Source organism: Bombus terrestris, chromosome 15 (assembly GCF_910591885.1).
Source record: "Bombus terrestris chromosome 15, iyBomTerr1.2, whole genome shotgun sequence".
In the NCBI taxonomy this organism is placed as follows: domain Eukaryota; kingdom Metazoa; phylum Arthropoda; class Insecta; order Hymenoptera; family Apidae; genus Bombus; species Bombus terrestris.
This window is the reverse complement of record NC_063283.1, coordinates 6522159-6547593: the sequence shown is the minus strand read 5'-3', so window position 1 is coordinate 6547593 and position 25435 is coordinate 6522159. Positions and strand designations below refer to the sequence as shown.

At 36.7% G+C, this 25435-nt stretch overlaps 1 protein-coding gene across 3 annotated transcripts in view; it reads right to left on the bottom strand.

The window, feature by feature from the left end:
* The window catches only part of LOC100647823 (poly(rC)-binding protein 3), a 185110-nt gene extending 163493 nt beyond the window's left edge, over positions 1–21617 (bottom strand). For all 3 annotated transcript variants that reach the window (XM_048412340.1, XM_020866923.2, XM_048412339.1), the window contains exon 1: positions 21460–21617. The gene's annotated coding sequence lies outside the window, so the exon portion shown is untranslated. The remainder of the gene's footprint in view (positions 1–21459) is intronic.
* Positions 21618–25435: the final 3818 nt, after the last annotated feature.

Here is a 25435-nt window from a genome sequence, read left to right as displayed (position 1 = left end):
ATTTCTAATAAAAAGTCTGTCTACCTGTATAAAATAATTTTCGTACAGATATTTCTGTTCGTTTATTTTTAGATGTACCTCACCTGTATCGCTTCTAAAAAAAATAGACAAAAAATCGATCTATGAAAGGACATTATTCCGGTCATCCACTCCAAAAAGGCGTTCAAAATGCTCACCCGTGACATTAACGCGATATCAAAGTCCGATTACGAGCTTATTCACTGAACTTCACGCTATCAGAAACGTTTTTCTGGTAGCTGGTCGATAAAAGTGACAAGTAGAAGCAACATGTTCTGCCCTCTAATATATTTTTTTTTTTTATTATCCAGCGTAATTTCAAAATATTCCGCGAGTAAATGCTGTTTAAATGTTTCAAAATCCTAATATTTTTAATTGCTAAATTATCATATATCACCTGCGAAACCATAGTTTCCCCCATAGTGTGTATTTTTCCCAGTTCTGTTACACTTCCCTTATCTTTCCAGCTTCCATATTTAGAACTCATATGCTTAATCGCGAACACCATACTAGTGTACGTGCATGCTGCGATACTTTAATAACAAATCATTATATTCAGATTAAATTCTATAACGAGTTCGTTATATTCGGATTGGATTTTCTACTAGGTTCATTATATACAGATTAAATTCTGCAACAAATTCATTAGACTCTAAAATGGTTGTAATATTGGTTCTAAATAGGGAAACAATACTAGACACTTTCCATTTTATCGATAAAAACACCTCAATGAAGTTTCACACGTACGTGCATACCCGATTATGTAAACAGGAGCACAAATTACACCGTAAACTTTATCGCGAACAATTTTCTACAAGTACAACGAGTGTCTCCAATATATGCAAATTATATTCCTTCAGGAAAGACGTAGAAGAGACATAGAAATTAGGCTTCGTAATTTTTTCTTTTTTTTAAATATACACGCAGTCTATACAATTTGCCAGCTGGACATTACGCGCGTGTTTTAATGTATTTCTAAAGTCTCTGTATTTTAGAACTAGTTACGATCCTATCCTTCCTTGGTCTCTCGAGAATCATTGCATCCCCTAACGATTTACTACAACTATTTACAACAACACGGTTCCTTTCACGTGGACGAAGCAACGATCGCGAACAACTTCCATATGCGAGCAGACGAAGCCTAACTGCAAACCATAGCCCAAGGCACAAGAACGACACGGATAAAAGCGAAGAGAGAGACGAGGAGGTTTGCCAGGTTTGGCCAAGGAGAACCGTTCAGGTGTTTTAGCTTTCGTCGGCCACGTTGCCTCTCTACCGTCTTGGAAACCACTTTTCCTCGTAGTTTAATCCCGCCTCGAACTCACCCTTAACCCCCTCCCCTTTTCTCTCTGTCCAGATACGTGCAGTTTACCGTGCTCGAAGGAAGCCGGAATTCTCCGTTGCTTCCTTTCAACGTTTTGCCCCTTTTGTCCAGGTCCGGTGAACAGGGCGAACCAGGTCTCCCGTCGTCGTCGTCGTCGTCGTCGTCGTCGCCGCTACCGCTGCTTTTCTTTCCCTTCTTTCAAACGACTCTCCCTCCGCCTCTCTCGCTCCTCGCCAACCCAAGGGAAAATCGTGTTTTCGCCAACGTTCGACTCGCTTGTTGTGACTCGGTCTCTCCATTTTCTATCGCTTACACGTCCACGTCGGATTCTTTTCGTGTTTCTTGCTTCACCGGGGTTTGTTGTTCGAGAGGGTCGTTCGACGGGGTTGATAAAGCTGGATACCACTACCGTCGTGATTTAGGGTGATATGAAACAGGGATCGGTTGTCTTGTAATGCACTCGCTATTTACTTGGTTAGAGAGTATCTGTACGGGCTGATATTCGCGTTGCAAAGTATTCGAACGTTTGTAGATACTCTTTATGAATTATACTGTGTGCGCGTGTGTGCCGGGAGAAACGTTTCGGTATTTTATCAGCGGCGTTTACGACGCTCGGGCGCCGTGAGTACGCCGGTAAAGTGTGAAACGAGTTTGAGAATGTAGATAGAAACGACAAGGCGTTTAACGAATGTTACAGTGGTGGAAAAATGTTTTCGGAACTTCCCTTTATATTACGATGAATAGAGGAATAGAAGACATTTAAATATGCAGATTCTGTTGATTATTAAGTATTAAACACAACTGCGAGAGAAATATCAGGTAAAGGATAATCGTTTATTAACAAAGTATGAACAAATTTCCGGAAATGATTCGATTGTAATATCAGCAGATAGCTCACAAATCAGTTCTATCTAACTTCTGATGCAGGCTAATTCTGTACTATACGATGGAAGTATAGAGTAAATCATTCTTGTCTGTTATTATTGAGAAAATACGAAGTATATTTTACGTGAAAAGCGAAAAACAGCACGAATATTAATGCTCGTTCTTTAGTAATCTTTCGGTAAAAAAAAGCAAATCTTTCAATACAATCGATCGCAGATGTGTTATCGTTGAAAAGCTCTACAGTTCGTGACATATGTACTACGTATATTTCTGCAGCCATTGCAACGTGAAGAGAAGTTGCGAGAACTTTTTCACATCGCTGTATATATGTGCTATTTCGCAGAGATCACAAAAGTGATGAATCGAATTTGAAAATGCATATAGAAATGTCAAGCTGTATAGTACAAGTAGATATATCTCCTGGAGATCGCAAAAGTATTAAGCAACCACTCGTTCGTTATATTAATAAAATTCAGTATTCGCCGGGATCATAATTCATACTCGTCATACATATATTTTACATGGCTTTCATATAGATATATCCATCTTACATACTAATTTTTTTACTAAATATACGATTGCTTCTAACTTATATATATACATATTTTTAAACTGGTTTCAAATTTGACCAATACAACTGTGATAATCGTGTCTCATTACATTATGATGATTAACATATTAATGAGATTTCTACGCATCAAACCGCCTGAAACCATCTGAGACCACTAAAAAATGACTCTGCTGAGAAACCAATCACCAAATATCCAACGAAGCAAGACAAATTTTCCAAAAGTCTATCCATAAGAAACACACGGAGCAATCATCCTTCTTTACTACAATCTATTCGTTCCCGTTTGTTGTCACTCATCCATCTGAATTTTGTTGGCAAACGAGCACACGATCTCTCTCCGTCTGGATTCATTAGCAAGTGAAAACGCCGAAAAAAATGTTCTCCCGTCGCCATCTGTTACTGCTGTCCTCCTTCGGTGATTCCTCCGTGCAGCCCATCGACCCATCATCACCCTTTCTATCCCTGAAAACACTCGCGCACAGCCGCATACATAGTGTGGCTGTCTCTCTCAACCCTCGGCGACCGAGGCGCGCGCGCGCGTCAACTATATCCCCTTCAGCTAGCCGGCCATTGTTTCTCGAGCGGCTATTCGCGTCGGGTTAATTAGTCCACGCTCCAGTTAGCGAAAATTGAATCCAAACGGTCTCGAGATACGGAGTCCTTCGTTTACCGCGTATTTACGGTGTAAGCAGGCCGACCAAAACCGCCGAAAACCTGGACGGGCTATTGAACGAGGCTTAGTCCTCGATGCCACGACTAATTAGTCGGTCGCTTTTCGCGCCTTGTTTTTCCAAAGAAAACACCGCCGCACAGTGGTGGATTTAGGCGATCGAAGGAATTAGTCGGTCCATTTCACGATTCTTGTGTTGAGATTCTTTTGTAATTTATTCGGGATTCTGTTGACGATCGATTTTCCATCTAAGAGTAGTATTATTGGTTCTAGCGAAAATAACGGGCAGCGATGATTTTGCATTTTCTTGTAACGGAGAATAGTAATTTCTACCTTTTACGACTGTTGCTTTAGTAATAGAAAGTATGATTTTCGATTGTGTCAAGAAAATTTCTTTCTAGGAATAAAACATAGTATTTCCAATTTCGTCTAAAATTGACAAGCTTTAGGGAAGAAGGTTTTAGAGGAATTTCTTTGGCGTTAAAAAGTATCGAATATCCAAAGTAATAAACCTTTTTGTTGAGAATTTTTTCTATAACGAATAAAGCAATATTTCGTTACTTTTCGTCCAGATTTGATCAGTATCAGGCCAATACCATCAACAGATATCGAATCAACGTTAAATAAAACTTCGCTCCTAACGAATAAAAAACTGATCGAATCTTCCTACCTTCTCCGAATCGGCAAAAAATCCAGAACGATTCTCCAACGATTTAATCAGTCGACCCTTTCTAAAACCCTTTCTAATTCGTACAGTATCACCGTTCGATACATCGGCTAATCTCACATAACTCATCACATTCATCAGGATTTCTTCCTCTCATCGACAATCACCTTCACACTCTCTCTCTCTCTCTCTTCTATCTTGTTTTAACTTTCAAAATTTTAGCGACAGCACCGCGCCGTCGATTAAACCATCCACCAGACGATGTCTCTCCCATTTCCCTTTCTTCTCTCTTTCTTCCTCTCTCTGTACATGGATTGCCGATCAATAGAGCACGCTAGACTACGCATCACCCTTCCTCTCTTTTACCATCATCTCCACTTTGATCTCCTTTATCATCTCCTCCACCCCTGTCTCCTCGTTACTCTTCTTCACTTTCCCCTGTTTATCACGCTCTCGTTCCTCCGCTCCTTTGTTATCTCTTCTCTTGCTTTCGCCGTTCTGCTTCACTTTCCTACGTCTCGCTTTTCTGGGAATAGGTTTCTTTTCTCGCTACTTTACGTTAATCTTACTATCTTACATCTTTATTCTCTTATCTATATCGTCCTTACACGCGCTACTGTTCACGTTGCGTATCCTTTTCTTCCTCTTGAAGATCGAACGAGCGTCGACGATATCTCGCACGTCGAGTTAACTTGACGCGAGCGGTTTAGTCGGAGTTGAGTCGACAATTGTTGCAGAATCGTGCTTTATTTCATGCTTGACGAGTTTCGACAGCATCTAAGTACGTAAGAAGCACGAACATTTGCTTTCTACCTTTCCTTTTTAGAGCACACTGTGGTACTGCAATATTGACACGAGAAACACATGTAGTGTCCCCTGGGAGCAGAAGCTCTTTATACGCCGGTGTTGGTAGGATAAGAACAGCAGGTGCGAGGCTAGTGACACACAGCAGAAATGATAGGAAGTTTGCGGGCAAACTTTCGAAAAACTTGCAGCGTGAAACGAGGAAGAACGAATATTTGCATTCAATCACCGGGTTTTATAGATTTTTCGGAGGGCGACTCAGCATCAATCGGTGCTCTATTTTCGCTCGTTTCGTCTACGGTTAGTTCTTGTTGTCGCGTTAGGATACACAGGCTTAAGCAACTTGCATGATCCAATCGTAAATTATACAACATTTTTTAATTATTGCGATGATTTTTAACACGCCTTAACATCAGTTAACAACAAGCTCATCCGTTTTCGACATTTGCTATTGTAATTATACGATACGTAAAATGATACAGTGAAGTACGTTTAATAGGTGAATATTACAATTAGAAAATAGTTTCTTCAGCAAAAATTACATATTTACTGTGATTGAAGGATTTTGTTACGAACCTATTTTATTTTAGTTCATACTTAGAATTAGCAAGTATCCTGTGACTTATGAACGAGAGTATAATACCATGTTTCTTTCCTTTCTCATCTTCATCGTCCGTTTCTTTCTTCCCCTTGTAATCTTCGTCCTTCTCTGACTTCCTTTTTTAAGCATTTTCTGCTTCATTTTCTTCGCTTCCAGCTTTTATCAGCTTTATAACTTTCTGTTCCGTTTTATAATTGAACGTGATATAAATCCGTCATTAGACAGCGGATTTTATATTACAATCACACCGCAGATTTTTATCCAAATTCGTATCTTTGAGAATATAATTAAAAAGGTACAGACTTGATAGAAAATTGTTATGCTCATAACACGTTGTAGAAAGCATCATAGTTCGGCTATTTTATACATCTTTTTATATAATGTGCACACTATGCGATTGTACACTTTCAAATTTCCTAGAAACGCGTAAAAACCCGCGGTCTAATAATAATAATAATAATAGGCGTAGAAACGAATTCTTTTCGATCTTTCTGCAACGCGGAAGTTGTAAAATGGAAAGAACTCGTTTCTACACCTATCGTTTCCTCTCTTTCTCTCTCTCTTTTCATCTAGAATACTACGTAAAACTACGTACGCAGCCTTTTCCCTTTCCCCTTGTAATGGGATAGGCCGCGCGACAGGACGTCTCACCGCAAACTCGATATCGCTCGATACTTCTCGATTTTCGATTTTCAATAGTCCGATAACATCGTTTCGGCCAGACGGACGCCGTCGTATTCGCCTCCATAGCCCCGGACTAATTCGCGGATACGCTCGACGTGGCGGCTACGCGAAAATTGAAATCCGATGGGAAAGCCTCTGGCCCTCGAGCGGGACGCGCGATTTTTCCCTCTAATACCCTTCAATCCACCCTTTCTCTCTCTTTCTCTCTTTCGACCCTTCTACCAACGATGACAAATATGAATGGTCTTGAAATCGGAACTTTAATTACCGCCACTATCGAGTATCGTCCAGTACAGACGAGCGAGAGAGAGGGAAAGGCAGAGAGGGAGAGAGAAAGAGAGAGGTCGTGACAGGACAAAAGAAATTAAATGCAAGCGATACGCGAATTGCCTCGATGGATGGAGATGTAAAGCGAGATTTTTTGGCTCGTCCCGATGGCCTCTCTTTTAGGGGATGAAATACGGTGATGTGTTATTGGTTCCGAGCGTTTGTTCACGTGGCTGTTACTCTCCGTTCCAAGAGTTTAGGGGTGGATCGCTGGATCAGAGGGATGAGAGACTGGTTAATTGTTGGATTAGGCGTGTAACAGTTGGGTGAAACAGGCTTTTAGATAGCCTTCCGCGATTTGATCGTTTTCCAACTGCAGCGAAAGCGGAAAGGGTGTGGTTTTAGAGGGCTAATTGGAATTATTTCTATCGTGGGTTCGTATTATCGAGAGTTTCCAAGAGGAAGATCAATCTATTAAGAGTAGGATTTTCTGCTAATGTAACGTTTCAACTATCATCGTTTTCTATCAGTGTAATTTGTTGAATTCTGTTTCTCAATATCGTAGCTATGAAAGGGAGCTTTGAGAGACTCGTTTTATGCGTATCATTGTCGTTGTGACAATTTTGCGAAATTCGACACTGTGCTTGCGTGTATAGAGTTACGAACCGACCGATTTATTTAATCGTAGTTTTGCAAAGTATTATACATTTCCATTGTTTACATGCGACGTGCTGCAAGTATTTCGCATTGAAAGGGAAGTTGAGGTATTCCTCGATTATTAATGGCTCAAGATAACCCTCTTATCGTCCGACTAGATTCTTCGATCGGCAATCGTTTAATTAAGAGGCAATTTACTCGTAAACTGCAAAGAATCGACAATTAGAATAGCCCACGGTACTTTGAAAGTCTGCAAACTAAACAGTATCGCGATACATCTGTGAAACGTTTCTATATCGATAATTTAATCCTTAAGCTATTCTGGATACCTGTATTTCAGCCAAATCCCTCAAACAGATATTCCAAATCGAATTATAAATTACTTTTGTTAAATATCGCGAGTCTAAATTGCGTCTTCTAAATTCAATCATATTGAAATCGTCAAACGATATTATTGTTAGCTTAATAACGAAAAGTGGCGTGGCAAAGTGGCGTAATATCGAAAACTGTGTCACCTTAATAAATATCGATTTTCCAACGTACGTTGAATAATTTTGTAAAATTAGTCGGAAAAAGGGGAGGGGGTAGAATTGGGCTCCGGTTACACGATCACCGTCACATCAACGCCATAATAAATTGTCGAAAATGATGGTCGGCTTTATTGGATCAGCGGTGCCTGCACTCTGACAGATAACAACCAGCTGTATGCAGTGCCTATGTATGCAGCTATATAGCCGTGTTAATTGTTCATTAATATGGCGATACGCACGACTGAATGTTTATTATCAGGATGACCGAGTACACGGAGTATATGTTCGCAACGTTTGTATAAATATGATACATCCTGCTACCATCTTCCGTACGCTTTGCTTTCCTTTTGATCAATTTATTTAACCCTGTTGTTGCTGCTGTTCCGATCGTTCCCGACCCAATTGCAATTAGATTACAAACATTAACTTTATTTATTATATTAATTTATTGAATTATATAATGTATATATATTATACTTCTTCTAACATTAACAAAGATGTCAAAGTTAGAACAAATTGTTATGATTTCTCGTTTTCGTGAAAAACATCTTTCTAAACATCAGTAAAATCGCAGATTCTTTTTGTTTATTAAGATTCAAATAACAGTGAAATCGTTACGGTATACGGGACTTGTCGTTTCAACGAACATTCTTTTTGCCTGTCAACATGAGAATAAAATTGAAACATAAAAATATAAAAAACGAGTGGCAGCAGCGTTAATATTACCAGATTAGACTTTCATACGTTTATGGAGAATTTAAAGATGCAAAAATACATAGAAGGTATATAATGTGCAAGAGTATGAGAAATATTCCAAGTAAAGTATTACTCGTTATAATAGTATCTGGTAGGTGAAACATATCGTGGGTAGAACAATTCTGTACGTACAAGTATTGTGTAATATCTAGGTCATATATGACGTTGTAACAAGATAAAACGTTTTAAATTATATAATTGTTCAATGATAACGCTTGTATAAATTAGTAATTAATAAAGAGATTACACATCTATGACACTGTGTAATGAACTTCCATAGCATTTATTGTTCGCATCGTGCTTATTTGACCAATTCCACGTGATATAATCGCACGTAACCATTGATATTTATCGCAGCAAACGATATTAAACAAGAATCAAGAGCATACGCTAAATTTGTTAAAAAACATCAAATTATTTTGAAGATCGACATTAAATGATATACTGTTGTGTAACGTTTAAACGTATTGTAAATTTAACTAAATCATAAAATTTCTGAATATTAAAAGTCACTAATGTAGCAGGAAATTTATAATGAAAGATCCATTACCGGCTGCCATTGGAAGTAAAGATAAAAATTTCAAGGAAAAATATGAGAAACGATAACGCCGTAAAATATTATTCGGAGATGTGCAAAAGACTTTAAAGTATGACGTGAATATGACTATCTGGATCGATCAGGCAAATGAAAATCCCCGAATAAATGGTATTACGAGGATGCAACGTTTGGGGTAGCAATTTGAAAAATGAAAGTCGGCCGTGTGCTCGGTTGCGATGTTTCTTTGCATTTAGTTAATGGAAACCATTCGCGCGTGAAAAACTTTGATCATAAAATTGGATTTAAAAAGTCGCGCTGCACGCAAAATTAATTGTAGAAACGCCACGTTCCACGTTTAAACTCGCTATGTTGTATTTAATGAGTCGAAATTGAATGTGTATTTTGCTCGTCTATTATTGTGTATCTGTTACGAATGTATGCGTCTGTGAAATACGATTTGAACTGATTAATTAATCAATTAATTCTCGTTACGAGCTCCGGTTTGCTTTCAAGTCGAACGTGTTATCTTTGCTTCAAAAAGTTTCCAGATTACAGCGGCAAACTTATGAAAGGTATTCGTGAATTGAGAGTTCAGAATCTGAATCTGTACTGTAAAATCATTTAAAATATCGTAACAAACACCGGCATTGATGAAATTAAAAATTATTTCGGGTAATAGATATATGTATACAAAGGAAAAAATAATTTCATATATGCCAAATTACTAAAATTATTCTTATTTGTATGTATCAGTTCTCATAATTTAAAGTTTAAAATGAGACAATGATTTAAACGTTTTGATAATTTCTTAATAATCTTCCAGATAAACTTAACGAGGTCATGTATAATTATACACAGATTTTTTAAAGAAATCCTTCAAACCGGAAACACCACGAAACAACGTTAAAAAGCAGCAAAAAAAAAAAAAGGGAAAAGGAGCAATTATTCGACAAAAAGCAAGGTGAAAGGAACGTTCGTTAAAAAAAGAAGACACGAATGATTGATCGATACCAACAGCATTAGAAGTTGCTGAATCTGGACATTCCAAAAGAACAGCGAGAGGTGTTGCGGCCAGAAACAATCATGTCGGAACAACATCATGAAAAAAGAAAGTGAAATAAAAAAGACAGAAAGAGGAAAGAAAGTAGTGGCTAGCGGCGCTGAGAAACACGTGATTTACGTTTACTTGAACCCGCTCAATTTCCCGGAGGAAATAAGTTTAGTTGGCGAGGCTGGAAACGGCTAAAATATATACGGATTGCTTTATGGCTGCCTTTGAAATCGACCCATAAATCCGCTGTGAATCACCGGTGCTCGACAGGATCGAGGCACACGAAAGTGCACGGATTAATCGTCGAATAGGAAACGTTTGGCCGCACCAAGCAAAAACGTAAGAAATATAAGTAGCATTCGTGATTGACGATGATTTTGTCGATAAATGAGATTCTGACAAAATGGTGACTTTATTTAACGCAAAGATCATCGATAGGACCGTTTGTGTAATTGTTAATTACGTCTTTCTTCATTAATTTCTTGAGTTCTTTTTCATATAGGTTGTAACATCAACAACTACACCTACGTGATGGTTCCGTTCGAACGTACACTACGAACGTTTATTTTAGTTCGTATTTTTATCGACATTATGAGCATCTAAATAGTCGAAGGAACGAAACCTAAACAGCGTCTTAAATATTACAGAATCTTTAAACGCGATATCGAGTGTATACTTTATTTTTCATAATTCCTGTATTTTTATACTATATGCACTGTGTACATTTTTGCATCTCTAAGTTCCCTATGGAGTCAGGTAAGTCTGACAGTTGGTACAAAAATCTGTTGCTCTACTTGCTCCTCCGAATTACATTCTTGTGCTTCTATATTTCTTACGAACAGAATCTAACAGGTCTACAAATCGATGTAAAGATATCTGCACCTAATTGCTCCTTTGAATTACAATTTTGCGCTTCTACATTTCCTACAAACAGAATCTAATTGATCTAGAAATCGATATAAAAATATCTGTAGCTAATTGCTCCTTTGAATTACAATTTTGCGCTTCTAAATGTCCTACAAACAGAATCTAATTCATCTAGTAATTGATATAAAAATATTTGTATCTAATTGCTCTTTTGAATTACATTCTTGTGCTTCTACATTTCCTACAAACAGAATCTAACAGGTTTAGCAATCAATATAAAGATATCTGTACCTAATTGCTCTTTTGAATTACAATTTTGCGCTTCTAAATGTCCTACAGACAGAATCTAATTCATTTAGTAATTGATATAAAAATATCTGTATCTAATTGCTCCTTTGAATTACATTTTTATGCTTCTACATTTCCTACAAACAGAATCTAACAGGTCTAGCAATCGATATAAAAGTATCTGTATCTAATTGCTCTTTTGAATTACATTTTTATGCTTCTACATTTCCTACAAACAGAATCTAACAGGTGTAGCAATCCATATGAAAATATCTGTATCTAATTGCTCCTTTGAATTACAATTTTGCGCTTCTAAATGTCCTACAAACAGAATCTAACAGGTCTAGAAATCGATATAAAGATATCTGTGTCTAATTGCTCTTTTGAATTACATTTTTGCACTTTTAAATTTCTCACAAACAGAATGTAATTGATCTAGAAATCGATATAAAAATATCTGTATCTAATTGCTCCTTTGAATTACATTCTTGTGCGTCTACATTTCCTACAAACAGAATCTAACAGGTCTAGCAATCGACATAAAAATATCTGTATCTAATTGCTCCTTTATACATTTTATTACATTTTTGCACCTCTAGATTTCTTCTAAACAGAGTCTAACTAGTCTAATAATCGATACAAACGTGTATAATTACTCCTTTGAGTTAGAAATGCCTGACATTCAATTGGAGGTTTATTAAACAGAAAGGAGAGAGAAGAAGGAAGAGAAGGGTTTCTAAGGAAAATAAATTCATCCTGAACGGCATACGTCGATCATCATACCTAAGCACGGAGTCGATCCTGCCCAATCCGATTACTGACCACAAGTGGATCCTGAGTAAGCTATTATGTCACCCTGCCATCCCTATCGACCTCTTAGCAAAGCCATCCTCCGTCTTTGACTGCGATCTAACCGCTGGAATCTGCCCGTTTACGAGCTGTCCTCTCAATGAGATTCGAGAGCACCAGTAATTTCATGCCTTTTAGCTACTACTCCGAGGATGGGACACCCTTCTCCTTTCTCCTTCTGCTACGGTGAATAAATTTCTGCGATTTCTCAAGCGGATTTTGATATACTACTTCTCAAAGTGTAACTTATTTTTGCTTCGATCTTTTTTATTTTTATTTTTATTTTTTTATTTTTTAATCGAATAATATGGAACCTTGAGACAGAACCTTGGTTATGTGAATTAATCAGAACGTACATAGAATTTTGTAGACAACCAAACAATTTCGCTTTTATGCGACAGAAGTGTTATTTATCTATCCGTTTAGAAATCGGTTTCGCGCGTAATCACGCGAAATTTGGAAAATCGATCGACAACAATAGTCGACAACCGAACAAATTGTCAACAATATTATTCATTGATGGGTCGATTAGAAGCTCTAATTACACGTCAACTAGCACCGGCTAAATTGTTTTCGCTTTCGCGCTCACGCGGCCGCTTTCGTCGAAACTAATGAGAATCTAAATCGATTTACGAGCTTGCAAATGAGTTCGGCCCTGGTGTGTTTCCGATATAAGCGAAGGGCCGGCGGTTCCGCCGGCTGAAAGAGTAACTTGCAGACCCGTTTCCATCCACACTTTGACAGCCCTCCGATGTCGCCAAGTTCGGTTAATTTTCTATCGACGAATCGTGTCATTTCGTACGATTCCAGCTCCACAGACGATATTACGATCGTCAACTTTGAATAAGTCGCGTGCTCTGACGATACGAAAAGAACCGCTGCGATTTACAAAGCTTATTCGTCGCAATTAGTTTCAATTTTCCAGTCAATCTTCTCACAGCGAATGAAATTGAGAAATGGAACTTATGGTCGATTTGCAAGATCAATTGGAATATTCGAATGGATATTTGGATCTAAGTAATTACGAGAGAAGTGAAACTTGCAGAAAGATTCATTTCGTTCATTAAAGGTCGTAACAAGTACTTCACCTTCGACATTCTTTTATATTCTTACGTGTTATGTGTATTTTTAAATATTTCGCAAATGCATTTCATAATTTGTTCAATTAGATAAGCAATCGTGATATCGGATGTGATAGTAGTAGTGAAAGTGTAAAAAAGATGTAAAAAAAGAAAAATGCTTGTAAAAATGAAATTAACGCAGTTCAATGCTCTTTATTTACAATATACAATGCAACATCCGTGAAATCGTCTGTGGTATTTAAGGATATAATATCTGCTCTTCGTAGTTTCATTCTCAGAATTGTCAGATTAGGAAAATTAATTTCAATTACAAGATTTTTACGTTCTTCGCGAATAAAACAGAGGAATATGGAAGTTACAGTAAACGATACTGCATACTAACGTGCTTTTCTGCTATTTGAAAAAATTTCCAGATGACGTAAACACAAAAATAAGAGCACGACGCTTTATCTTTCCTAATGTATTACGCACATTACACGATACTAGACAAGTGGAGCGTAAAAATAAGATTGCAGCAAAATAAAACTCTTTCTGTTCTGTTTCGCTTCGTTTAAACCTTAAATTCCAGAAAACAGGAATAACTCACCGATCCAAAGAGTATAGCAATTTCCATTTTTCCAATGTCCCAGAAAACATATCGCAGAATGCCCAAACCGCTATCTCTGCTAATTCCACGCAATTCCTCTCCAAATTACAACCAACCCTCTGACGACTCCAACCAACCGTCTTCCATTAAAAGAATCTCACTCATCAAACCAAGAGGGAAAAAATTGGGAAAAAATGTGCAGACGTCTCCGAATCTACCAGAATTCCACGCGAAAATCCTGCTTAACGTATCATCCAGCATTTTTGCACCTATCGTCGTCCCAGAGGACATCGTATCATAGACGCCGAGGAAAACAGAATGAGTGAGTGAGAGAGAGAGAGAGGGAATGGAGAATTTCTTGCGATTCTCCGAAATGAGAGAGTTTCGGGTGTTCAAAAGCCGATTATCCGTCGAAGTAGCGATCAACGTGATCTCTGAAACGAGACAGTGATACAGATAGGGAAAGAGAAGCGGCGGCAGTCTACGTAAACTAGGAGGGCGGTTAGCGACGGGATTTATGCGCCTGCATTAATATGCAGCGTTGAGAATTTCAATGGCGAGGTTCTGTGAACCGTAGCGGGAGAAAGGAGCGAGCAGAGAGAATGGATATGGGATAAAGAGAAGGAGCAGGAACGAGGAAAGACGTTTAGAAGGGAAGGAGATGCAGTGAGATTCAGTTGAAAGCCAAACTCATAGATGATCAATACTTTCAACTGTACAGACGTGGTTGGGTAATAGGATAACGTCGAGAGCCATACGCCAGTCGAAGATGTACAGGGTGTTTAGCGGAATTAGGGAAATCCGTGAAGCGTGCAAGTGTATTTTATTGCAGATTAATCGGTTCAGGTCAATGGCCTCGTATATTGTGCAGATTTTTACAAGTGTCCATTGTATTTAATGTAAAGACTATCTTTGTTGTATTGTTTACATTGTTGGACTAATTCTGTCTCGATTTCTTCTGCTTAAAGGCTGCTCGTGTTTTGAGGAACGTGTCACTATTCTCGCACCATGCGTGATTTGTTATTGATCGTCAATTATTCGTCCATTACGAAAGAGTATTATCAATACAATAAATATAAATAAATCATATATTGTGACAACGTTATTATATTATTTGGTTTACTTGATTGATTTTGACAGAGTCGGAGGAAATAATAATAATAATAATAATGAATTCAATATTCTAATAGTTTTCAGTTTAATTCAATTTATGTGTAATTAGTATAACATATTTGTAATTGTATTTACGGATTATAAACTTTCTCAATCGCTGTTTGCGCTCTTTTAAACAATCCACGTTACTAGTTTCGACATACACTATCAGCCATAAGCGTTAGGACATCTAGATAATAGTGTCCTGTTGGTGATATTTCTTGGAAAATTATAATAAATTACGTATTCGTTTATTTTGTATTTTACATTATGAAAAGAACGTACGATGCGAATAAAATAAGAGCAAGATTAATTAATTACCAGAGAGTCGCTGGCAAGAGGATAGAACACACATGAACAGACATAACTAATGCAAAAGCATTCATTAGTTATATTTATTGGAAAATTCCAAGAAATTTCATTTTATTTAGTATTATTACAAGACACGTTCGATGCGAATGAAATAGGAGCAAAGCTCAGAGGAGCAATAGGAGGAGAGAGAGTCGTATATGGTCAGCCACAAGTAGTATAAGAACATCTAACCCTTATATTTCTTGAAAAATTCTAACCAATTCTACTTTATGCAGTACCTTACACGTTTATCTATAAAACACGTATATTGCTAATGAAATAACATATTCGTAATAAAATAAAATAAAATAAAAGCAATGAGAAACATTCAATTTGTACTAAATACCGATAGGTGTGTTAATACTTATGGTCAGTAACATAATTACTGTACCTATGAATTGTTATTTCTTCCAAAACTAACCAACAATAAAATACATTCAATATACGAAGATACCAGAAAAATGTCATTATGTCTTGTTATAAAAGATATCATAAAAAGTTCGCGCCTGGTTGAGTTAATTAGGACATCCAGCATGGATTTATTAGAATCGATAAAAATGAAATCCAAGCAAGTAGAATAAACAGAGATCGCTGTTCTTCTCTCTTCCCCTTTCCCAGTGAAAATCTTCGTTGCAACTTCTCGATTTCGAAAAATAGTGAACCGAATCTCGTCAAAATGGCGAGTTACGTTAACTAAAAGTCTTTTTCCACGTCGATTACAGGATATTCGAGCGTCCAATCGAAGAAACATTTTGTCCGTCGAAATGGATCGAATGAATCGCTCGACTCGTTTTTATATATGGATAATTGACAATTATAAATCGATGAACGTGCCGGTACACGGCTTTTGTAACGACGACTCAATAACTGGCTTATGGCTAAATCCGAGCAAAGCCAGGACCAGGCAAAAAAATTCAATTACGATCACTCTGCGCGAGCCAGATAGCCCGGGTTATCTAGTTGGCCTCGTCCACAAAAAGCAATGCCTTCGATTCGATACTCACACTGTGCGTCGTCGATCCAAGAATCGACCGTGAAAAAGCTGAAAATTTTTTAGGCGACCGTACGTGTCCCCTAATTTTTCGATATTGTACGAGATGGAAAACGTAGTTTTGTTCGAAAAAATTCTAGCTTGGCGTTCTATGTTCATTTTCACGTGGATTCACCGGGAAAAATGACCGTATGGAATGTTAAAAAACAAAAAAGAAAATACAAAGGGAGAAGATCGAAAGAAGCAGAAAGAGAACAATAGAATTTGTCCAAGAGAATTGCTTGCATAAGCCCAAGCGCTGATTCGATTCTTTTTGGCATTAAAAGAAATGTTGCTTTCTTAGAATATATTGGAAGTCAGACTAACATTAGTTAGTAGTCAATTTATAATAATTCAATTAAAATTGCATCTCATATTTGACTCAAACTGTAGCTTACAAGTAAATAGATACCTTGGTCGATTTTTAATAATAATAATATAAGAATATCATTAAAATATATAAATCAATGTGCTATGTTGTGATACTTTAGTTTATACATTTGTATGTACACACATAGACACATGATACTAATCAGTATGTACAAGGATTGTCCTAACTTATATAATTTTATCGCAAATGAGTATCAGTCGACAACAAATGAATAAATAAATATTACTAACAATGAATTAATGGCAAACTAAAGATCAGAAGCAGTTTTTACTATTTTCTTCTGCGATCGTCTGCATTATATGAAATATAAATTATGTGAAATCTCATCGATGGTATTTCAACACGAGATAACAATACGTCCAAGCGCCAACTTTAAATGCTATCGATAGAAAATACCACGATCTCTTCATTAATCTGAAAGAATCCTCTCCATGGTATCTACATATAGTTTGACACTCAAACGAGCTGACAAACGATCTCCATAAATAATAAAGCTACATTGACTCTTAAAGACAAGGTTTATCCTGTCGCAAGTACGCAAAATCCCGAGCATTTCCATTTATAACGTCGAAATAACGATGTTTCTTCAAAAACTAAGCAAGTGTCCACACACTTTCGAACAACCACATACACTATCACTGTTATTTATTAACCAATAATCGGAGAGAAAGAAAGAGAAAATATTTTAGTCATCTAATCAATCCAGGCGAAAGGAAAATCGAGATAATTCAATCCTCCAACGTCCCTCTGGTCAAACCGTAAGAAAATTGAGTTCTATCCTCTGTGTCTAGTCGAAACATCGAACATTTACAAAGCAAACGACAGTGTGCCGAGCGATCTTTCGAAAGTCTTATAAGAGAATGATCGGAATCGTAGGACAACGTTTGAACAGAACATTTGGAAGCGGAGGGAACGCAAATAAGCCTGTGATTCTTGAAACGGTCGGTTCTTCGAACGACAGGAGTCTTTGGTGGTGGTAATCCGGCGCCTGGTGGAAATTCAACGGCTCTGGCAAACGCCGAATCCGCTGAGATCTGTTTGTACACGTTACACAGCAACGATTGACCGTGGGTAATTGGTATTTCGTTCGCAGATATTCCGTTTTCCAGATTATTATAGCCGATAGGTACGTCGAAACGATCGCCTGTATCTGTTACCGAGTCACCACATAGAAGAAGAACCGATCGAAGATCAAATAACTGCGTTTCTCCTGTAATTTCAAGGTAAATTAAATCGGACGGAGATGTGTTTGATGGGGAATAATGTCTCCCGGTGTTTGGTCGCTGTCTGTGCGAACCAGTTCGTACCAGGTTCCACGAGGTTGTTCCTTAAGTTACGGAAATTTAATTCAATCAAGTGAATCGCGTTTCTAGCGTACATGATGTTTGGATTACGTAGTAATCGTATGGAGAAAGTATCACGATTCGGTTTTCGTTGAGTTTTCTCAAGCGTAGTGAGAATATTTGGTTGGCTAAATTTACAATTCATTCCTCTCGTAAGGTACTGTGCAGAGCTAGTAAATCTCTATCTTATTTGAAAACTTGTTATCTGAAAAATAAAACGATGTTATACCGTGATTGAAAACCGTTGATTATTGTTTATACATATAGAGTGGCGAACTTGTATAAATAGATAAAAATGCTACTGATAATTCAGTTGCAATTATTCGTCGTTCATTTATTCTACATATATTTTGAATAATCGAACGTCATATATTTTCTTAGTATAATATCGTATTCCACAGTTTAATGATACCAATTTGGAGAAAAGCGGTATATATTTTACGCGAGTTGTAAAAACAAACTGTTACTCAGTGTACATGTATATTCACAATCAAACATTTGGAATCATAAAACATTCGACAGAAAATTCAAGAATTTGAAACAAAGTCCAACCAGAATTCTTCCATCCGTATGCGGTACTATTCAGTAAAAAAGTTCGTAGAAAATAGAGAAAAGTAACATCGATATGTCTGAAATTAATTTCCAACTACCAACAAAGTTAGCAGAAAATTCGATACAAGACGGTAGACGCAGAGTACTATCGTCTGAAATTACATCGGTCGACAGAGTTTTCAATGAAACGATTCCATCGTAATAATTCGACGACATTTTACATTCTCTTTCTCTTCGGGCACAACAGTTTTAAGTACTTCGCAAACGTTATCGCGTTGTCAGCGATTCAAAGTTGCAGGGATTCTACTCGAGCATAGAGCATAGAATACACTACGTCAACGATGGAACACGTAACATTTGCAAAGCACTTGGACATCTGGATTTGTTGGAGAGTACTATAACTGTAGAAGTGTTCGAGTAGCAAGTGATATAGCCGCTCTCGACGCTTTACGCTTTACGAGGATTTACTTTTACTACCACAAAAAGCTAACCCAGATGATCATCCAATTAAATTTAATTGCAGAAACACGCAACTATTACTTGCACAGGTAAAATTCGCCCGCCCTCCCTCCTTTCCCAAGATGCAGTTAAACGCGGGACATTTCCACGACTAATTCGAGGAATTCTTTGCGTCACGAACGAGGTTGCTTTAAATAAAACACAGATTACAGCGATGTCGAATAATTTGATGTTCGAATAATTTTCTCAGCGAAATTTATTTCATATTTAATCACGTGGACAGTTCGTACGTGGCTTCGTAAATATATTAAAATGTTGATTATTTTTTGAGTCGTATTTGATTTTGATTAAAGCTTTCAATTTGATTTCTAGGTCGAGTGAAATTTTAGTAAAGAAGGTCTGTACGTGCGTGCATCGAACATTTACTCTATGTTAGTACGTGTTACTTATAAAAGCTTCGATATATTCATAATGAGAAATTTGAAAATTCCACTGAAAGTGACGTAAATGACAGAATTTTTCATTTAATCCCTGGATAAAGTTACAATTTAACAGAAAAATCTGTATGCTTCTAAATGTACGGAGGCTACAGTCACGAGAACGTTACACGAGAACAGTTTTTTAAATTCAGCACGGTGCCGATCAATTTCCTGTTATCAAAATTTTCCTCTCGTTTAGTTTTCATCTTGTTGTATATCAAGATATTGCCTCCTAATAATTCTCTTTACAAAACGTCATCAATCATCTACTTTTAGAAAGCATCGTTCTCATCTTAACAGGTTCCTTTCGTTTTTAACGATATTCATTTCGCTACGCTCATAAATTAAAATACTATATCTTAGTCGTAAAGTAACATTCGACAAAAATATACTCATCATATTTAGTTTGTCTCCGGTAATCTTCATACATGTACAAAAGCTTGGAAATTCATCGAGAAAATTGTTTGTCCATAAATAAACAAATAAAGAAAAGAAGAACGAGCAAACAAATTCCGTCATATTTCATACAACGACAAAACAATCAGACCGGATAATTCAATATCTACTAAAAACAGAGACAATGGCTGATAAATAAAATTCTCGTTCCATATGTGACCTTTAACCTCGTTTATTTGGTTTCGCAATTAATCTCACGAACGTTGTCGATTTTCTAAGTAATGAAAAGCCGCGTTTACAGGATTTCAAGCGTCCTGGAATAAAATAATCCAGCGTACCGAAGGTAACACGGTTCAAATCGCGACTTCTCAACCGTTCGATAATCGATCGCTCTTAATCGTCGCTGGAAATCCGTACGTCGCGCGGCGATATCAACGTCGCTTTCAGTTCCGCTTCCGATATCGACTTTCGCCGTGTAGTTACGGCTTCTAAACTTCGCGAATTCCCCCGATCGACTATTCTGCCGCATTCAGATTGACCCTATAAACCGTTCGACCGGAAGAATACGTTTCACCAGTCGAATTTGCATCGGCGGCCAATTAGATCGATCATTCTTCGACGTGTTTCACTCCTCAGCAAGCAATTTTTCGTTCTAACGTCTTTCAACCGGCGCGCGTAACTTGCGACGTACAGCAACAAAGGGATTTTCTTTGACGAAAATTTCCTCCAATTCTGTGCGAATCGTACGATATCATTTTTTTTTCTTTTAATTTAAGGGATGATGTATGTCTTAATTCTAAAGTTTAAATCAGATGAGGATACGAAACGGTTAAATTTTTTTAAATAAAAGTTATTTACCGAGTTTTTGATCTTTCGATGATCTTACTTTCTGTTTCAACGTTAACACTTCAATGCTGTTGCAAAAGTTCCGTGATAACAGCTATTTTCAGTTACATCGACAAAAGTGCCGAAGAATCGTACAATTTTTATTGAAAAGCTCACGGGGCGATTAAACGTATCAATTTGGTAAATTACGTGCAACTTTGAGAAAACTGTGCCGCTACTAAGTTCAACAATTTCGATAATTTAGGGAAAATCGTGTCACCGCGACGAGGGAATATTGATTAATCGAACTCTGCGTTATCTAAGGATGTGAAGTTGTGAAACTCAAGTGATAATTAGGTGACTGATTTTCAACATAAAATGACATTTAACCTGTCCACGAAGAGAACTCGAATTTCGATAAATGCAAATTCAAATTAACTGTGAAACGATTTGATAGAAACTCTAATCTTCTAATTATCTAAAAGTTTAGTGAAAATTCACTGACAAGTTATTAAACTCTGAACAATAGTTCTTCGTATTTTATGTGAAGAAATTTTAAATAAAATACAATATCGTAACGAGTATATAATAATTAAAATAAATGACCACCATTTACATCATATCACGTAATAATAAAGGAATGGTCTCTGAAGAGTAGCAATTTAATATATTTGACGTGAAAACAGGTAATAATATGCAACATAAATTAGGATATACAGCGCCTATAGTGCTAACGGAATGCAGATCATTAATATTATTAATGTTGAAAACAGCATTTGTACTCACGTAGAAACCTTAAACGTCGCGAATTAATGCACCTGGTCCACAATGTATTCACAAGAACAAATAGATCGTCCTCAGCTAAGCTTCAGAACATGGAAGCTTCTTTGAACGATGAGCATGGAAGTGGTCTTGCAAGTCGTAAGCACGCGCAACGCACAAACCTGCAATTAAACGTGCAAATTAGAAAATCAAATTAAAATATCGACAATTGTATTAAAAAAGTTATCCTGCAATCGTGATAAAAACTTTTTTATTTTTTATAAAATATCGTATAGATACAGTTGCATATGTTTTCCGACAATTTTATGTTGGTTGACACACTTTCGATTCAAAGAAATACAAAATTAGTATTAGTATTTATATATTGATTTTAATACGTAAAAGCTGTTGTGGTTATTTATACATTTATGGAAAATTTGTTAAAGTGCAATCAAATAGACATACGAGATATTCAAAATAATATTTAGCGGACGAGGCAAACTTTAATTTCATTTTTATATTTTCTGTTGAGTTGATGAAAATATGAATCTGCATAAAAATCCGCAGTATAGAAAACACGTTAACGTCAATGGAATTTGAAGAGTGCCAATTCTTATGATCATTATATTCGATATTAAACGAATAGTAAAAATGTTATCGTTTGCAGCAGTTATAAGTAACATTGTGTGTATTATTCAGAAGAAGATGATATTTTTAAAAATTCGCATAGGGTGAAATTCCACCCCTTTAACGGTTTTAAGGTTTAAATTTCTAAAAGCCTCGAAGGTTTAAAATTCGCGGTGATTAAGAATTTAAAAATATTAGTAGACTGGTTCTTATAACTCATCGTTGCACGTAAATATGTATTTGATATTCATGTGGCAGATGATTAATTTAAGAACGATAACATTCGAGATATTTGAATTTCGAAGGTTGTATTATTACAGGATTTAGAGTGCTTGCTGCCTTCAGATGTAATCCACGTCCTTTTGAACTGAATTTCAACGTTTCCCTGGCATTACACCCAGCTTCGCTAGGGATCTAATGACACGTCGTTAGACTTGCCAGAACGACACGGTTTAAATCCACCAGCTTTGAATATACTCAGCTACAACTGTATTCAATCAAATGAAACCTAAACGAAGATAAATGTACTAATTTCATTAAAATGTCTATCAATATTTATACGTATTTTACAAATTCATAAGAAAAAATTTCCCAAACTAACTGATGTAATTTATAAACAATTAAATGGCCAATTGGTCGCCGATACGTATTAGTCGCGTGAATATTCAAAATTTAATAATATTAAATTTAGCTTACGTGATATTAAATCATCAAAATTCCGACGAATTTTGTCTACGACAAAACTGATAATCGATAAAAATTTTAATGCGATTAATTCACTCCTTAACAGATATAATTCATTCATGAATACGTACGAAATATTCAATACATTTAAATAATAATTCACATTTAACAAATGTAACAAGTATGACATTTAATGAATCCTACATAAGACAAGTAACGATTAATCTAATCAATTAATTTCTACGTTCCTTATCAATAAAAAAAAAAAAAGAAAAAATAATCTACATTTTAATAAACCTACACACCTATACTATACCTACTTAATATTTAATAAACGTAACAAATACAACACTTGATAAATTGTAAATATTATAAGTAACAACCAGCCTAACGAATTAATAGCTTTCCTCATTACTGCCCAAAATGAAGCAAAGAAAAAGCTGCCTCCTTCTCGTTCATTCGCGATCCTCACCACCTGGTTCTAGCCAGACCATGTTCCCTTATCGATTGGCCGCTAATTATGAATTTTTCCGGATTTTCTCGCGGAAACCGATCCTCCCAGTCTCGGATGAAGCTAACGGGACCGGTGACACGGTACGACGCAAACGGTGTTAATTAAAACGGCTTAGTAAACCTCGTTATCGAACGAGTCGTTAGCAACTTTGCTGGCTGTCGACAGTCTCGTTCGCCCTCGCGTCGATCTAGTCTTATTTCCTTACGATATCATAAGCTGATCTCGTAAGCTACGAGTCGGCCGTGCGTATTTGGTATTAATTATTCCCGGAATCACGATTACTCGGCTCGTCGAGTTTGCTCGTTCAATTACGCAGGTGATCGAGAGGATTTTCATTGTGTGGATAATTAAGTTTCATGATCTCCATTGAAATTTTAAACGGCTATATCTGCACACCGATTTAACGCCCGGAACACGTACACGAAATGATTCGCCGAAGTATTCGAACATTTATCAGAGGCAACTTTCGTGATACAATTGCACGTGTTAGATAAAACATTTCGTAATTTCATTAGCACTGTAACGAGACACGACTATCGTGATCATATCGGTAAAGTTTAAAAATTTATATAGAAGTCACGAGGTATTTGTCATAAACATATATGTAGTAAACAGTTAGTATACAGCATCTTAAACGCATAAAAATGGCACCACTGAATATCCAGGCTTATTGATAATAATCTGCTCAACACGATTATTCGATACCACTACTCGATATTAGTCAATAAATTTACAATACTATTTGAATATTTTCGTGATCTCTGTCGAATATGCGCATACTTGATACACTAAATATTTTATAATTTGTGTCACGCGTGTGTAATATATAATATATTATACAGTGAACCTGTCTATATACTCACATATATACTCGCTGTCTATATTACATATACATTATGAGATGAGTACTATGTCGTGGTTAAACGTAACATTTCAGTTTAAAAGCTTACCAGTGCCGAAGAAATTCATTTTTATTCTTTAACCTCGACTATAATTACCAAAGAATTCTCGGATTTTAATCGTTTCGATTTTTGCACTTATCAACGATACAGGACCTCTTGTGATAAAATTAATGTTTCATGCTAAATTAAGAAACTCTCTACGATCTCTACTAAACTGTACTACAGCTTCTTTAAAATCTCTAAAGAGTACAGAAGTCACTTTATTCCTGCACCACGCGTATCAAAACACAACGTAACGTAATTATCCCCCCTAAAAAAAAGAGGGGGAAGAGGAACGACACCGGATTAACTCTTCTCTGTTCATCATGAACGATCTCATAAATGACGAGGAACCGGCAAAGGCTCGCACAATTACACTAGCGTGTCTTTCCTACTTTTAATTAAATCCTCCATAATTCAACTAAGATCCTCTCTCGTCGGGAAGCGAATGGCAAGCAAGACAGACACTGTCGTGGCGAGTTGTCGTTCATGAAACGGCATAAATGAACGAGTAAGTCTATAAGAAAGAGTGCAAGGCGGTGGACGGGGGGCGATTAAAATTTATGGTATAATTACAGCCCGGTATCGTTCAAGCAACGAAGAAAAGAGAGTAAAAAGAGAAAAGAAAGAAGGAGGGGAAAAAGGACGAGACGAAGAAAGGAGGATCAAACAGACGAGCTTGTAATCACAGTCACTACAGGGCTGACTCGCGCCTTGTTAATTACACCGTGCCACGAGTTGTAAGCGTTTAGCCGGTGTCTTTTTAAATTAACAGCGAGAAGTCGAGGTTAAAGAAGAGTCGCGTGGTGTTGAATGTAAAGCGATTCGATTCAAGTTGAAAGAAGAAGCGGATGAGCTATGAGTTACGAGCAGGCTGCGCAGTTTCATGCAAATTTATATTTTAATGAATGCAAGTCAAGAGATAGCAGTTAAATAGAAATTTATTTTACACTCTAGATGCTACATAGTTTTATCATTTTCCATGTTTTTTTTTATATTTGCGAGTGTTGTACGCATTCGATATAATTTCTTATAAATTCGATATAATTACGAGTCGCGAATGAACCGCGATTTTTCTGCAAATTTGTATCTTTACGATAATTCAAGAAATAAGCGTCTCAAGCTCCTAAATATAATAAAAATAGAAATTTGTTTCACATATTAGATATTATATAATTACTCAATTTGGGATATTTTTTGTATTTTTGAGTGTTATATGCGTTCGATATAATTT